The sequence below is a fragment of the Centruroides sculpturatus genome, unplaced genomic scaffold (assembly GCF_000671375.1).
Source record: "Centruroides sculpturatus isolate CEXI.00-Female unplaced genomic scaffold, Cexi_2.0 scaffold152, whole genome shotgun sequence".
NCBI lineage: Eukaryota > Metazoa > Arthropoda > Arachnida > Scorpiones > Buthidae > Centruroides > Centruroides sculpturatus.
In genome coordinates this window covers 481,925-497,101 of record NW_019384348.1, presented here as the reverse complement: position 1 = coordinate 497,101, position 15,177 = coordinate 481,925, and the positions used below count along the sequence as shown (strand labels likewise).

The following is a 15,177-nucleotide window of genomic DNA, read 5'->3' as shown; positions in this document are numbered from 1 at the left end:
AATTTACTTCGTATCGTTTAATGAAAAAAAGAAAAACACGCCGATACAAGATAGGTGAGAGGAAACGGAAATTCTAAGCGGGACATCTTCGACTTGGCTTCACGCCACTGACCAAACATTGTATTTGCTCGTTTGTCTGTAGCGGTGCAAGAAGTATGACGATCCAATGAAGCATCGTCCAACGAATATCTAATGATTGTCCAATGTGAAAATTATAAAAAGCCAGAAGAAAAAACTCCCCTCGAACCATTTTAATCCGTAAACCCTATAAAAATGTCTGAAAGGTAGTGACCCCGAGAGAGTGGGGTTCCTGGGAAGAAATCGATAAGTGTGACAACTCTTTCCCATCTGCTTTCACCAGTTCATCCCCTTCATTTTTTTCCTCGATTCATCTGCATACCGACAGAGAATTAGGTCTACATAAAGCCTTCTTCGCCGAATACAAGGTGGGTATTGGACTTCCGGCCGGCTGGCCCTGCTCCCTTCTCCAGCGCGTGCAGCATCTGGCATCCCTACAAATGGGACCGTACCATCTGGCAAGATTGGGAGTTTTCCCTGCAGGAAAGACTGTACCTAAGGGACACTCTATTGTGGACAGGAAGTGTTGCTTGGCAACAGATCATTTAAATCATTCCCTTTCTGGGTCTTAGCCGGTTGCTGGGAGACGATGTTTTTCTAATTGTCGATTGAAAAATCTTCTCCAATGTAAAATAAACAATTACTTGTCTACTACAATTTGAAATTAAACTCTCCAATGGAAATGGTAACCATAGCTTGCCCAAGTGCCTGGCAATTAAGATAGTAATGTTGCTAACTTACCACCAATTCCATTTAAAATTATTTTAAATGGAACCTCTAATAGCATATCAAATGAGAGAATATATCAATAAGAACAATCTAATTGCTAAAATGCCCCGAAAAAAATATCCAAAAGATTATTCGATATAATTCATCTTTGCGTATTCAATAAGCAATGTCATCCGAAAGAATTTCCTCAAGACATCACGATAAAGAAAACTGCAAATTTTGCAAAAGAAAAAAAATCAATGAAGGAAAACGGCATATAACTCAGTTAGAGATGGAATAGATTATTTGTCATTGCCATTTCCTACCTTAAAACACGATAAGCGAAATAGGAAAACCAAGAGGAAAAGTTTTAACTCGTACCTGCCAGCATTTATACAATGTTACAAGAGAAACATCGATATTACTAGAATATAGCGGAAGTATTGCTAGTCAGGTACAGATGTCTTTTTTATCGCATATGTTATTCGCATTCGTTAGTAAAGCAGGTTGGCAAGTGAGAAATCATCAAAGACATCTGCCAAAGAAGTGCAACACGGCACGAACCAGATGGCCATCGCTGACGGCGCCAATAATCGGGAGCATCTGGCCTAACTCCCGCCCCACCTGTTTATAACCCAACTCTTGGGATGAAGGAAACGTATTTCTCACTATCTTCCGATTTCAGATATCAACAGCGGATCAAAGTACACAACTTTGTATATTCAACTTGGTCGACGGACCATCTGTTAGCGTTTTAAGTATACGTCTTACCTTTTATCTACATTTTTTACTATTCCTATACAAAAGTTTTCATCAATAATAAATTAACCTTGAATGAAATCCGTATTACTTTTAAATATACTATAATATATGGAATCTGACCTTTTTGATACATATTTATATCATTAAATATCATTATTCACGTATGTAAATATCGCTTGAATGCGACATTATATATTACTACTTACTCGTAACACTTATCCTACCATTAACCTTGTCTTAGATCTAAATAATACAACAATTCGAGGAAATAATATACATATTTTTTGATATCCCCCTTATTAAATACTATTCCTAACGAATATTTGCAGCTTTATTAGCAAAAGTTTGGCATTTTTTATCGTCAAAAGTTTCTATTTTTGGTAGTACATCCTCACCTTTTCCTCTAAGAAAAGTGTCTAAAAGGGGGGAAAAATATTAATTTCAAATAAATGTATTTATCTATATTGATAGAGGAATTGTGGCTGCATAATAGAACCTATTTATTCATTTATTTACTTTTAATTTGATAAGGAAAGTGTGCCATCTTCGAGATAAGTTAAAATTCTTATTTCGTTCTTGAAATATTCAACATCTGCCAATCGATTTGTTTTTTTTTTTTTTCTTTTTTTTTTTAAGAATAAAAACTTGCACAATAATCCTAAACCGAACAAGTACGCGCGTAATTGTGTACAGAAGGCTCGAAATTTACGTTGTTTGATAGTAATTCCTATGTTTTATAGCGTTAAGCCCACCTTAAAAGCTCTTAGTTAACAGTTGGCTATGGGCCCGATGTATTTTCTAAAGGACAAATTATGTCAAAAAACGAATAAGCATAAATATAATTCATAGTATTAAGAGTAGAGATGAATTGGTTTTTCTAATAAATTTTCTTACTCGACACTAAAGAAGCCCCTCGACACGTGACTAACAGCTGTCCCACCAGCAGCTGAAGAGGAAAATCTTCATTGCCACAATTCCGCTCCCGCGATGGGAGAAGGAAGGCAGGAGAAGCGGAAGTTTGGGAGAGGAATAATTCAGGATAATATGTTTTGCAATGTGGACTATTTCAATCGGAACTGTGGGAAAACACCTAACCAAGTCGGCAAAGGGCACGGGATTCAAGGTCATCCAATACAACCAATAAGTTACTCTTTTTTTTGTGTTCGCAAGATCTAACTTTCGCATTAAATCGCATGAAGGCCCTTCCTATTGCTACCAAGAAAGAAAGCTTTTTGATTGTTATTTTTTTTATAAAAACAAAGCAATAATTTCTCTTATCTTAATTCTCTCAAACATTTTCAATGGATTCCTTGGCAAAAATCAGAGCGAAACGGAAGAGCAAACTTATCACAGGTATTCATCTGTCGGTCTTATAAAATGGTCAAAAAACGTTAGAATATATTATGAATGCCACCCCAAAAACAGAGTTAAGCATGAACGATTCCATTCTAAATCCCTTTCATCTTTAATCGATGAAACCGGAGATAATTTAGAGAAAATAATTGCAAAAAAAAAGTAAAGAATTCGTATAATTAAAATCGTAAGAAAGAAAAAAAAAAAAGTAATACCCACCGTTGTTAAAGGCATTAAATTTAAAAATTCCAGTAGTTTAAAACGTAGTTAATTTCTAATATTACGTCTTCTATTATTAAAAAAAAAAAAAGAAAAAAAAGGAGAACGTGCTCCCTTCTATAAAATGTCTCTTCCCTCCTGTCCATTACCTAAACACAATATCTAAAGCAAAGAATGACAAGTATCAGAGAATTATCACACCATCTGGAACCAGGACCAGATGGCAGTACCTGTGCCCAAATGTTGGTGGTGCTAGATGAAAATGAGGGTTGGAGAAAGCTCTCCTTTTTATCGTACACTCCCTCTCCATGCAGATGTGGGAAAAAAAATGCCCGGTTCTCAACCCGAATTAAGACACAGAAATGGAGTTAGTTGTAAAAATACATTAGAAATTGGCTTGGCAAATTTCGGGTATTTCCATTCTCTGTAAAACTCTGCTCACTTTTTAAGCTTTCCAGATGCAGCTTGCTTGTAAGTGTCGTTTATATCTAAACTCGGATAAAGGTGTCGTTTAATATACGCTTGTAAATACACTTCTGTCAACACCATCTGTTCTAGAAGTTCTTAGCTTGCGTTTAGCGATATCAGGAGTTTCCAAATGGAAATTTACGTCGGTTTAACTGTTTAAAACTCGAAGTAACTTGGCTTATTAAGAGAAAATAATTCCGATTTTATTTATTTATTTATTTTTTTCTTATTTTTGCGATTTTAATCGTTCAAAGAAAATGTCGCAAACATTGGGATTTCAGAAAGGGGGGAAATTGTATTTAAGCAGCTGTTTATAAACCACCACTTTAACAAGAAGGCAAAAGGATAGACAAACATCTGCAAGGAAAACAGAAGGCACCACGACACGCGCCTGGCACGTGGCGCAGGTCTCTAGGCGTCTTCTTATCGTCTTATCTGGCCTCCCCTCCACCCGCCTTTTCACCCCCATCCGGCCGGCGAGTGGAACTTTCTGCACCCGTTTCCGGTCCGCTTCTTTCTAGAAGAAGAAGAGAAGAAACCGGCAAGTCCAAAAGACAAGGTCAGTAGACAAATTTGCTGCCGACTAACAGCTGCCGGCCATCATCAGTTGCAGGCGGAAACACACGTTCTACAAAGGTCGCCAACACAGAAAAGTAGCACAGAAACGAGCAATAACCCATTACGATAAATAACTATTAAATAAAAGCCGCCATTTTTTTAACATTCACACGTGAAAGATTCAAAAGTGTCAATTTCGCACCAATGATATAAGGCGTAACTAACGAATCGTCCAATTAGCACGTGTCGTTCTCGTATCGATTGTCATTTTTATCTATCCTACGCCCGATTATTTAAATTTTTAAATAGAGAAATTATTTAACCTTACCTTCGCCTTCCACGCGTTATTCCTTTCTTTTTTTTTTCTTTTCCTTGCGCATTAACTTCGCGCAAGTTTCGGTTGTCATGTGGCGAGAGTCACACCAAAAGCGGGAAGATTATAAAATCATTAATCATTTAATCACCAAAATATCGGTGAATTAATATCACAAGCGCCCCCATTCGTCGAAATTGTTTAAATGCCTATTTTATTTTAAATTTTAACGGATTTTTTTTTTTAAATTATAATCACTGTGATCATAGAAAAATCGTGTAGTATATTATTAATTTATATTTTAATTCGGAATGCCTTCGGCCCTAGATATTTGGCAAGGCAGGTTGGGTGACAAGTGCCACAACCGGTCCCATTGCACCTGTCGCATGGTTTTTAGTATGTATTTTTTTTTTTTCTTGTTCCTGGCCGCTTCCGAGGGACAATGGCCTCCGACATCACACGGATCCTAGAAGAAACCCATTACTTACCTCTTCTACTACAGTAATTTCGAGGTGGAAAACTTTTTTTCTATACCCCGGTATGGCTTAAACGATCTTCCAAAACTGAAGTTTTATGCGCTCTCGTGATACCGAACGTTGAAAAATTCATAAAAATTACGTAAAATCTATTGAAGATCATATTGTAAAGTGCAATCACGCTTCTATTTAAAGGTTGAACGAACTAGTTGGTGAGTTGTTTGTAAAACAATTGGATTTCTGATCGTTACGAAGGAGAAACGGCGCAAAGTAAATATCATATCATGGTTGCATATATATATATATATATTTCTTCATACTTTTATGTTAAACGGATGAATAATACACTAAGAATGGTAACTTTATTGCTCACGGATGAACCGTACGGGGTACCAGCTGCTCTAGACAATTCTAGAATAATTTCTTCCATAGAATATTCTGTTATTTGTTTTTTAGTTGAAAGATGCAGAAAATAAATGCATACCGTGCTTCGAAAGTTGGAAACTTTTTGATTCTATTGTAACACTACTTTTTTTTTCTTTCTTTTATTTTTATTTATTTCTTTTCTTTGGCGAGTTAAATCGAGATCGATCGATAAGAACTGAGAAACCAATCAGTAGATCTCACGCTATAGAATCGTAAAAAGAATCTCAGTATTTGCAAAGTCCGGTTTTCGAAAGTTTTAGAAATGGAAACGAGCTCATAAATTAAGTCTATCGATTGGAATTCTAGTGTACTGGGAATTGGGTTCTTGCCCTAAAACATCATTTGATTTATACAAATCCATGATTTAATGGTAAACGAATCCATTCTATTGGTTTCTACGAATCGTTTCGTCACGATTCGGTTCTTCACCAATACCGGTTATTTACTTAACGGAATTGTATTTTAAGAGAATTTACTGATTTTAGTGAGTTTTGCAAAGATTTATTTTGTAAATATCTTTAAAAATCTTACAAATTTACAATGAAAAGCTTTGAATAATGAAGGTAATCTTTTTAAAATTGACACACTAAGTTTCAACATTGGACTTTCGGATTTCCAGCATTATTTTTCAATGTAAAACTAGCAAAAAATGACTAACTTTAATCTACTCACAATTAAATGAAATTTATATAAAAAAGATATATATTTTTTGGTTAATTCGTGTATTAAGAGGAACGTGGATCGCAGCTAGCGTGTATCGATGCGAATAATATAAAGCATCTCGATATCGAAAATGGAGAAGGACGAACACGATAACCACAAAGAGTGGATAATTTCTCACAATTATCGTCCAGTTAACTACATAATTGAAAATTATGATTATTTAAAGACAGAAAACCAATAATTATAGCAAGCAATGTTTCCCACGCCACGTAGATAAACTAGTGAGATATTTAGCTAACGGTATGTCCCACGCTTTACAAGTCAAAGCGACAGACCATTTGAAATTATAGGATTTATAATGACTTACTGTCAACATAGATCAACCCATAACGGTCAATCGATCTTTAACGGTATAATTGGCATGGATAGGCTCGTTACTGGACGAGAGGGAGGTGAATCGATTGATCCGACAAAACGTTACGATTACAAAATGGATATTGTTATTGGTCATGCCTTCCTCTTCTCTTTTGTACGCACGCTTTTCTATGCTTTTCGCGTGATATATGCAAATCGAACGAATTATCCTACTCCTCCTCCACCTCCTCCTCTTCTACTGGACCTCTGTGGTAATTTTTTCAGCCACCTGGATCGTCTCTATCGGTTCCGAATATTAGTTATATCAAATTTAAAATAAAATAAAATATTAACTATAATCGAAATTGCATTCTTTATATTCTAAATTTGAATAAATATAATTAAAATAGCTTCGTTCTTAAAAACCAAGGATAACGCTCTCATTCTACATGGCAATGTTTTCATGTACGTTGGCAACAACCGAAAAGTTATTTCTTGCTTTAACGATTTGGCAACTATTAAGAGAAGAACGATGGAAAAATGTCAGAAAGACAAGTGTTAAGTGTGTAAACTGCCATTCAAATGTTTTAGATACGCTTGAATTCGATAACGCCAAGGAGAATTTATCTGAATATCGCTTTTCGACTAGAGATAAACTACACTGTATATCTTAAATAATTTATATATAATTTATAAACAATTTGTATATGTAAATGTGTGTTTTTTTTTCTCGTTCAGTTATTGTATTTTTTAATTTTTAAATACAATAATAAATGTATTTTACAAGAATAATTGAACCAATAAAATTTATTAATGATCAGAGACGAACTTATGAATGCACGAACGTGACAAATGTTACAAATATTTGACAGGATGCCACTATATTCAATAACAAAAACAAGACTAAATTGAGATGTGATGTAAATAAGATGTGGTGGGGTATTTAAAAAGTTCGTAAACACCAGAGTAGAGATCATCATACAGATGCAAGGAGCACGTGGTTTATATATCGTCCATTTGAAAACCAGGTGATTCACACAAGTCTATTGTGTTTGCGAACATCTCACCTGTGAACATAAAGAGGTTTTTATCCTCTTCTGTGAAAACTATCTGCATAAATCTAACGATGTAATAAACGAACGAGTTACAACAATGCCAGATGGTCCACAGTGGTAAGGTTACAAAAAAATATTATATCAACTCGACCTCGCAAGACATAAAGATATAACAATTTATATATCTTTGCTACCAGTTTTACAAACTGAAGGTAAGCGGCAAACGTCTTAAAGATACTCTAACATCGTAGACGAAAGAGCAACTTAATACTATATTCATATGAAAGTGATTCCACTCGTGTTTTTCTAAATCAAAGTCACATTTCGTGCCATTAGAATGGAGCACAAAAGTCAATTTAATGCCGTATCGTTTGTTCTTCACGCCACTCGCCTGTATTACGAATTACAAGTCCCTCCCACTACTTCGGTTTCAATTTTGGTTTTTTGCGTTTGGAAGGGTTTAGTGATCTTTTGAACTGTCTGCAGATTCTCTATATGCTGCAACATAAATGAATACATTCGAAAATGTGGGCATGGTAAAGCACTGCAGGCCTAAAAAGAAAAATAAAACGCTTTTCAAAAGATTACCCGTTAGCTAACTTTTTTCGGGTTTTGTCGTCTCGAAAATCGGGTTTGCATTAGATTGGATGGTGTACCAGAATCCAGAAAACACCGTGACTTAGTTAGAAAAAGAAAGAAAAAAATTCTATTTCTTCGTTAGAGCGAAGAAAAAATGGTAGAAATCAACGTGGAATAAGAACGTCTTCGTAATTCACGGTTCGTAAGAAGTTAAAGAGACGTGAAGAGCAAAGTATTTTAGAGAATGACAACGCCTGTATCGCAGATTTTTCATTTATAATTTCTATTTTCTTTTCTGCAAACCGAAACATCTGTTTCTTCTGCAATATCTCGTACCACGTGCTTCAGTTTGTCGTCAACGTAACGACCTTGACGCTTTGAACCAAACAAGGTATCGCCCAGTTTTTTCATTTTATTTTTAAAGTAATTTGAATCATTGTTTATTCTCGTTTATTCCTCTTTATCACGAACAGTTAAAACCGTGATTAGCCGCCATTCGTATAACGAACCACGCTCTTTTTTGTCCACGTCTTTGCTATTGAAAATTTCCATTTATAAGAGATAAAAATAACGAGTGGGTAGAAAATTATTAATTTTAACTCACTCAAACTATATTTTTTTTTTTTTAAGTGGTTTATCTTTTAAATTCAACGGTAATTTCATACAAAACTTTACTAAATTAGTTATTGTTCTTAAATTTGTGCTTAAAAACTCAAAAATATTGATGTTATATATGGCAATCTTTAGGATTTTTTGTTATTCTTATTGAAATATTCAAAAGTTTTAAGTATTCCAGTAGATTCCATTGAAAATTTTCCATTTTTTCCATTAAATCCAAATCGTTCCATCGAAAATATTCCATTGAAATAATTATTTTTACATCGATTTTTCAATATTGAAAATCCCGAAGTGAAGAAAACCACGTAATTGCATCTTGAACACTTGGAAATTTTACCATCAAAATTAATATCTTTACCTGTTTAATTAATTAATTTACAGAAATTTCACTAACGTGTATACGTTTATTACATTATATAAATTCTAAAAGAGTTTACAAATAAAATTTCCAGACAAGAAAAGAGAACCACGCAGCCATCACCTGTAACCAAAATGCTACCAGGTGTATCCTATATATTATTTTCCGGAAATATCGTACGTTGCGGCTACAGGGGTTAACACCAACAATACATTGTTGTGGTACGGTATGTGAATATTTTTTTTTTATCGGTTTTTTTAGGGGGGTGTAGAATGAATGCGGCATCGATATGACATAAATGAGCTCTTTCTAAAACGTCGGTTAAACAAAATAGGAATAAGAGGTTAATAGAACAAGGAGGCTGTTTTTTGGTTTTTCTACCGGTTTCACTATAAAGTAATTTCCTCGGTTAGAACGGAAGTTCTCACATCGAATAGATTATAATTGTTTCTACTTTATTAACAATTACAAAAGATGTAAAATATCTCTTTTGGGTCAGGGACGTTGAAAGATTCTTTGAGAAACGAACAAAACAGTTCCTCCCCTTATCTGGGTTATTTGACTTTTAGATGAATTCTTACACTAATGATTACAAAACGAAATCAAGAAAGTGTAGCAATTTCTTAAATTCTTAACGTAGTAAATGGAAGAAGGACAGTTTACGCATCGTATAAGAACCACAAAGAGAAGCACGTGATAGAACATATGCCATTAGAACATTTGGAAGACGAAGGCCTCTCGAGATAGGCTATTTGCTATCTGCTATCAATACGACTTAACCCAACGGCGTCAACACTCCAGGCGCAAAATAAAGTCAACATAGATAAATTTTGTCAATAGAGAAGTGAATGTTAGACGTCGTTGCCATAAACCCTATATATATATATAAAGTACTTTCGTCTGTACGACATCATATATGACCAGGTCGATGACCGTCCACTCGGTTTCTTATCTCTGTTTTAAGCCCTTAGCCAGTCTTTGGAGCAGAACAGAGCACCTCGTTGCCCCGAAATTCGCCCCCTAACAATCTGATTAACTTTTTCTTCGAGTTGATAGAAAAACTGATGCCAATCAATTCCTTAATCGCTATTACTATTTCAATTTAATCATCGTATTATACTCAGTACTGTTCTATGAAGCGTAACGAGACATCAATAGGAGGGGTTGACGGCCGAACATTTACAAGTTTCATTGTCGTTTATGCACCTTCAATGTCGACGAATGTGTCGCCTCCCATTATACTTCACTTCTTTCACCGACAGAGGGCACTGCACGCAATGGCTATTGATATGCTAAGGTATCCGGGGTCAAAGGCTGAATAGCCTTTTTAATCGACCTTCTTGTCCTTCCGGAAATTCTTTGACCATTTATTAATGATACGTTTGCCTTCCTGGAGTCAGAAGAAAGGAAGAGATTTCTCTTACTCATTAACCACAACACTTTTTCGCAAGCTCTATACTTGTTTAGATAATGAATCCTCATTACGTAAGCATGTCGGAACCAAAATAGTGGCTATAATCTTCATAATGCATAAACTCAGTGAATAAGTTACGTGATAAACATTAGGCTATACGTGCCAAATATAGATACGTATGTGCGTATTTAAGCATGTATGATGCATACATACTGCATCCATACATGACATTTAACACGTGTATTAATGGCTGGGTGTCAGGATTAAAAATGAACTTAATCGCTCGAATCATCAATAATAAAAACAACTTTTTATAATATAATAATCGATAAAACAGGGCTCTCGAATTACTGCCGAGCGTGGAAAACACTGGATTACACACTTAATTACATTAAAATTTAGGACATCACATATAAGGATCATAAATCACGTTTTACTAACAAACATTGTTGTTTATCCGGACGTTTTGATCAAATTATCGGGCATTAATTTTATTATAAAAGTTGATCGACCCGTACAAACTCTTAAAAGGTTCGCACTTCAGAATGGATGAATTGCGCTCAACCGTTAAAACAGTTTCAAATTCGTTGTAATTAATGATCATTTGCTTTTAGATCTAACTATACCAGATGCTCTCCGCGGTGGCAAGACACTTTGATTAATGGAGAATAGCAAGGAGGATGAACCAGGTGATTATAATAACGCACGAGGAGGCAACTCGCTCTTCACAGACTATAGAGGATAGTTAATTTTCGCTATATATATTTTTTTCATTACTTCACTTTAGTGTCGTTCGGGGGAAGACGAGACTGATGAATGGAACCGCTGGTCTGCCTTCCCGAAATTTGTCAACTGACGAATTATAGAGAATTAACTTTTGGGATTGTGTTGGTATTCGCGACGCGCGCCGATGACTCTCTAGCCAGATGGAGAATGAGGAAGGACTTTTGGCGCGTGTCGCAAATGTCACAGTTTGGCGGAAAAACGCTCCGAGGGAAAAGCACGCATTCGGTTCGACTGAATGAGTCTATAATTGTGCGGTCTGGAAATGAATTTGTCGCCATTTTCTTTTGTTCGTAGCGATTCTTCTAAAGATCCGATTCCGAGATGTAAAACGCGACAAACGAAAGTGCATTCAAAAAAGCAGTTTTACTGGTCAATAAAAGCTTTCTAGCATTCGAATAAAGTTATAAAGAAAAGCTATTAACTAAACAAAAAGAGACAGTCCTTAAAACTATGGTCTTTGCCACTTTACTTTTTCCTAAGAACAATTTATACAATCATCAAAATTATTGGAATGTTAATAAACGTTTTTACATAGAGCCTCCATTCACTATCTTCAATTATAATTATTATATCCAATAATAATACGTACCGTTTCTGTATTCATAAGAATACAGTCATATCTAAATAACTAAGTGCAAGAAAGAAAAAACAAAAAAAAAAAAAAAACTAATCTTATAATCAAACAATACGCTATGTTAAACCTGTGAATGCTTCCAGTTTATAATTTTAATGCCTACACATTACAAATATTATGCAAATGATGTGAAGTTGCCGAAAAGTTCGCATCGAATCTCGTAAGACAATCTCTTTCTTCGTAGTTCCCTCTTAGCCAACCCCGGAGGAAACACCTGGTAACCCCGAACAGCTGCAGGGAACACCACCAGAAGGGTTATGAGGAGAAGATATCAGCTGCTTGACTCCCGCTCAGCCATCTGTCCCCCTCCAAACCTAGAACCAGCTGACTTCGCACGGACGTCCCACCTTGTTCTTACTTAGAGTTCATCTGCCCATAGGAGCTCTCAGCTGATAATCTACGAGACAAAGCTAAATCTATAACTACTTTTATATAAATGATTTTAAATTCGAATTCGGAATATCCTACGTAAAAAGATTCTTTCTACTGGGCTTACATTATTCTCTCTTTAAAAAAAAAAAAAACAATGCTAATGTTTTCTTAGAAAGACTTCCACAATGGATATTCTATTGTCGTTCTATTTGATATTATCCAAGAGAACAAACGAAGGCAGCTGTTTTGTATTTTTTTTTTATTCTTTTCGTATTTCACGCATTTTGAATTTAAAATCTTCATTAGTAATAAGCTACGTAAACAATAACCTATATAAATAAAATTATTTACCTATGTAAAGCTATTCTTCATCCTTATTTATTCACATATTCTCATTTATTTATTATTATTTTGGTATAATATATTTATTTTCTACATCTTCGAAATAAATTTCTCTTATTAAATTAATTCTCTATATAAAAAAATAATAATTAAATGAAAAAAAAAATATTGATAAGGATGCAATTCAATCCAACATAACCTAAATAATACATGCAATTATATATATACAAGTTAATAGACTCTAATAAAATTTATAATCAAAATCCATGTATGGAACTATATTTTATTGCAAAACTTTTACGATGTCTGATGTCAACAGACTCGTTATGTCTCTATGAATAGACTGCAATATTTTAAGTACAATGCCGTAAATTTATTATTTTTAATGCGGAATCGTCTTCATCCATCCTAAATACTATACATTCAGTCTATTCCTTAATGAAAATTCATTTTTAAGTGATAAATTTTAACCTCGGAGCCAGTCATTTATCTATCTATCTATCGATAACAAGATCCGTACATTGTAAAAATTCATAGAATAAAAAAACAGATGGAATAGATAAAAAGTCGCAAGTTATGCCCGAAGAGTACAGAAAAAAATCCTTTTAAAATTCATCTATGCAATATTATTTACAAACCGTTTGCATTAAAAAAAAAAACCCCGTGTCTATATAATTCACCACGTAAAAAATATATATATTATGTACATGTAATTATAGGAATAAGTGTGCAAAGTATAACTGTGGAGAAGATCAATCTTTTAAGCGATCCGATCCGTCATATTGCGTAAAAACTTTGAGCAATTTGCTATAATTGGCAAAACCAGCGCTTTGAAGGAAGCAGAGGGGGGGGGGAAAACGTAGAGGAGGCGAAAACAAGAGAGTCGGATAAACAAACTGTTTTGCAATGATTTGAAATCTGCATCAATCGGTTTCCGTGGAAGCAGGAAATGTCTGGGGGAGTAGCGACGGAGGAAGGGGGATCCAGGTGTCCCCCAACAGCGAACGTCTCGTTGGTGGCTTAGGGTGCTGTTGGGAGTGAGAAGGGATGCGGGACAGATGTGGCCGCGGAAATAGACGTGGGAACCTACAGCGCGGAAATGCCAATGGAAAAAAGCAAAGAAAGGTGCTGGAAAATGTCCACTATTATAAACTTCCGACATTTTTTTTCTAACCGGTTGACGTTAATTATCAACATTATATTATTATTATTATTAATTTTTTAAAATTTATTTTTTTTTTAAATTACTCTTAATTAATATTATTTATATTAAATAAAAAATTAATATAAATTAATACAAGTGCCTCTGCCTTCGTCCAGAAAAATATTGGGAAAATTTAATGGCTCCATTAATGGTGAAAACGTAACCCAATGCGACACCTGACGGTAAGAAAGGAGCTGCCGGCTAAACTTATCAGCGCCATCTAGTATTACTTTTTAAAATTACATGGAAGCGAAATTAATTAAAAGCAAATTTCATTAGAATTATTTACAAATAATGTCGTTTATAATACCAAAAAAAATGTTAGAAAAATTGAAATAAATTCTTTAATTTTGATGAAAATATTAAAACTTTTGTTACATTTTTATTTGTAAAAATAAATATTTAAAGTATTAAATCGTCTGTCTATATGACAAATCAAATTTAAATATTAATTAATTATTTAATTAAAAAGTAATATAAAATATACGAAAACTATTTTAAAAAAAAAATTAAATTAAATTCGAGTAAACGTGTTAATTTGATTGTAATTAAGTTCACGTGCAAATGAAATTGATCAAATGCACGTGAAATAAATTACGTTTAAATCCTCGTGCGAATCAATTACAATTCAACGGCACGTGTAGAATTTAATTATATTTAAAATTCGCGTGCAGATTTAAAATTCATTACGAATATAAACGCAATAAATAGAGCATTTTATGCCACTTTTTATGCAAATTAATCGATTTAAAGAAATCATTTTAAAAGGCTTCTCTTACCGCATATTCGCACGTAATGTCGGTGTAGAGGGTTTTCTGGTATCGAATGACGTCACCATCCGTCCTAAAATGGACACCTGTAAGAAAATAAAACGGAAGCTTGGTTCTACAATCGTTTTAATTAAATATAATTGCACACTAGCAAAGTCGGGAGGAATCTATTTAATTATTCAGACGTTACAAGGAGGGTAATTGGATTAAACATTCTCGCCTCTGGGATTGTTGGAATTCAATTTAGCAACACATAGACATTGATAAAGCTTTAATTACGATGAATTGTTTGTGTGTTTAAACTTTAAAACTACCTTTAACACGTTATTTACGTCTTTGATTATTCCGCATACGAATTAATTTTAGTACTTATAAAAAATTTTCAGGGTTTTTTCCGTCTAAAAAGGTAGTAATTCTTTATAGTATTATATTCTTGGAGGTATTAAAAACTCTTTAAATGCTTCCAAAAATATTCCCCTTTCAAATACAGTCGATCCACCTATAACACTGTTGATTATTCCGTTTTATATGAATTCCATGTTGTACGAGTCACTTAAATTTTACAAATACGTGAGCCGTTCATAGCCCGGCACACGTATTTGTAAAATCTAAGTGACTCGTACAACATGGAATTCATATAAAACGGAATAATCAACAGTGTTATAGG

General features: G+C 34.3%; 1 protein-coding gene across 4 annotated transcripts in view; it reads right to left on the bottom strand.

The window, feature by feature from the left end:
* The window catches only part of LOC111636778 (neurogenic locus protein delta-like), a 50,052-nt gene that overhangs the window by 7,986 nt on the left and 26,889 nt on the right, over positions 1-15,177 (bottom strand). For 2 of the 4 annotated variants that reach the window (XM_023382114.1, XM_023382110.1), the window contains exon 2: positions 14,520-14,596. The gene's annotated coding sequence lies outside the window, so the exon portion shown is untranslated. Of the gene's footprint in view, positions 1-2,880; positions 2,887-4,474; positions 4,583-14,519; positions 14,597-15,177 lie in introns of those variants that run through there. The other 2 variants (XM_023382121.1, XM_023382128.1) reach the window with 2 other exon arrangements.